Below are 2,849 nucleotides of genomic sequence, written 5' to 3'. Positions count from 1 at the left end.
GTGCTCTGATCAATGCAATGGTCAACTAGAATTCCAGAGGACTGGTGATATTTGTAGTGACCATCTCCTGACAGAGAGGTGTTGGACTCAAGTGGAATAAAGAACATTTTTGGACCCAAGCAATATTAGAATTAGTTTTTTTCTTAACTATTCATATTTTCTACATGGGTGTTCTTTTTCTTTCTAAATTGCTGTGGGGATGAGGAGAAGGAAAATAAATGTGTTTAGTGGAATTTATTCTTTACATTTTGATCTGAGTTCAGAAGTTTGTAAGATCTATAGGAGACTGAGACTTCGCAATCTTTCTGAAGGCTAGGTAGAATTAATGTCTTGTAATATTGCTATTAGGGGGCAGCTAGGTGGCACAGTGGATAAAGCACTAGCCCTGGATTCCAGAGGACCTGAGTTCTAATCTGACCTTGGACATTTGACCCTTACTAGCTATGTGACCTTGGGCAAGTCACTTAACCCTCATTGTCCCAGAAAAAAGCCCCTGCTATTAATAATAACCATGAAAATGATAGCTCACAAAAGATGTAAACAATTACCATGTGACCCTAACCTCCTGGCCAATAGGTCTCATTGAAGGACTACTCCAAAAATATCATCCATTCATTATCTCCCTGCCCTAAATTCCCATCTGAGAAAATCTCAGAATAAAACTCACCTAGATTTCCACTGATTTGTTATGGGAATAGTCTAAAAATGTATAAAAGCACTCAATTTAACCATAAAAATGTAAGATACGTGACAGCCTTTATTTCATCACAGAGAAAACACACACACACACACAATTGAAAGACTCTCAGGGGACAGTAAAAAAATTCAGAAAACACATAAAGGGCTTCCATGAGCTTAAACACAAATGATAACATTTTCTTCTCTGTCTAGTAAATCAGATTTTCTGCAAGAATCCATCCTTAGACTAATAGGATTTGGACTGCTCAAAAAGGAACTGAACTTGGGGTTATCAATGAAATAATATCCTGATATAGTGGTGACTCCCTTTTTAATCCCACAGAGACTCATATATTTAGTCTTATTGTAGTATTCTGAATGCTTGGAATCATCCAGAAAGGAAACACATTGGTTCTACAATGAAGAAAACTCTTATTAGTAAGAATAATAGCTACCATTTATTTAGCACCTAAGGTTTCAAGTAACACTAAGAATGTTATCTCATTTGATCTTCAAAACAGCAACATGAGGCCTTAGCTATTATTATCTCCATGTTACAGATGAGATTGAGGATTTAAGTGACTTGCTCAGGATCACATAGTTAATAATTATCTAATGCAGGATCTAAACTCAGGTCTTTTTGATCCCACATCCAACACTTATCGACTGTACTACCTAGTTCCAATAAACCAACAAAACATTTAATAAGCACACCTACTATGTGTCAGGTATTGCATTAAGCACTAGAGGTATGATTAATAAAAGGAAGGATATTCCCTACCCTCAAGGATCATATAATCTCAAGGGGGACATAACACACAAAAAGAATGTATGGGATACGTCAGAGGGTACCTTGCATGGGAGCAACTTACAAAATGAAGTGAACTGAAAGTCCAATTTTTGTCTTCTATAAAGGAAGATATTGAGAGGGGGTTGGTTGGTGCTTCACCATTTAGCCCTCTAGTTTGAGGACAGAACCTAGGCAACCTAGTCATCTTCAATCCACTATATATCAATCCTATGACATCTAAATAATACATCATAACAAAAGAAGGAAACAAATTCAAGATACTTTGCTGCTCTGTCATGAGTTTATTCCATTTCCTGTGCTCCTCCCAACAGTAGGAGTCATGTGCCTTTTTTGATTAAGAGGCCAAATTTTCCCTCAAATTTGAGGATGCTAGAAAAGCAACTTTAAAAAATTCTCATATATTCTACACTATACAAAAAGCTGAATTTCAAGAAGTAGCATTGTACAAGAACCATTCTCTCAAACCATGTAGGTAAGTACAAGTCAGTATTTGCCACTTGTATATCTAGGAATTCTTAATTCTCCAAAAGGGTTATTATTTCTGACCTGTATTGAGGAAAAAAAGAAGAGAGAGAGAGAGAGAGAGAGAGAGAGAGAGAGAGAGAGAGAGAGGAAGAAGAAGAAGAAGAAGAAGAAGAAGAAGAAGAAGGAGGAGGAGGAGGAGGAGGAGGAGGAGGAGGAGGAAGAGAAGGAGGAGGAGGAGGAGAAGAAGAAGAAGAAGAAGAAGAAGAAGAAGAAGAAGAAGAAGAAGAAGAAAAGGAGGAAGGAGGGAGGAAGGAGCAAGGAGGAGAAAGAAAAAAGGAAGAAGAGAAGGAGGAAGAAGAAGAAGAGGAAAGAGAAGAGAAGGAAGAAAGAGAAGAGAGAGAAGGTGGGAGGGGGAAGAGGTGGGGAGGAATTTGGTAACTAAGAACTCTTCCTTAGACCATGTGGGCTTAAACAAATGCAGCTCACTATGCGCTTTAGTCACAAAACAGTCATGAATGGCTCTTGGGGGAGGTAAATCAACCTCCTATCCCAACCTGCTATATTTTAGTATTCTCTCAAAAAAAAGGTTGAAAGGAAAAGAGCAAACTTATATGAAAGATCAGTTAGGCTCCTTTTAAATAGCCAGAGCAAAGGTGACTCCTTTAAAAACTATCCAGATGATAACCAGTTTATCTTGAGGGTAGCTCTAGTCACTGAGACTTAAGAAATACCTTCAAGTAGCTATGCAGGAAGTAGATATCACCAAATAGTTCTATCTACTGTGTAAGCCTATATCATATTACAGTGGGCTCATTCATGGTCAATGGTCTGCAACTTCATTGAGTTGTATATTTTGGCCTTCAAGGCTCTTCAATCAATATTTCCATACTTATCT

The sequence above is a fragment of the Dromiciops gliroides genome, chromosome 6 (assembly GCF_019393635.1).
Source record: "Dromiciops gliroides isolate mDroGli1 chromosome 6, mDroGli1.pri, whole genome shotgun sequence".
Classification (NCBI taxonomy): domain Eukaryota; kingdom Metazoa; phylum Chordata; class Mammalia; order Microbiotheria; family Microbiotheriidae; genus Dromiciops; species Dromiciops gliroides.
The sequence above is the reverse complement of the archived record's forward strand: the minus strand, read 5'-3'. Positions refer to the sequence as shown.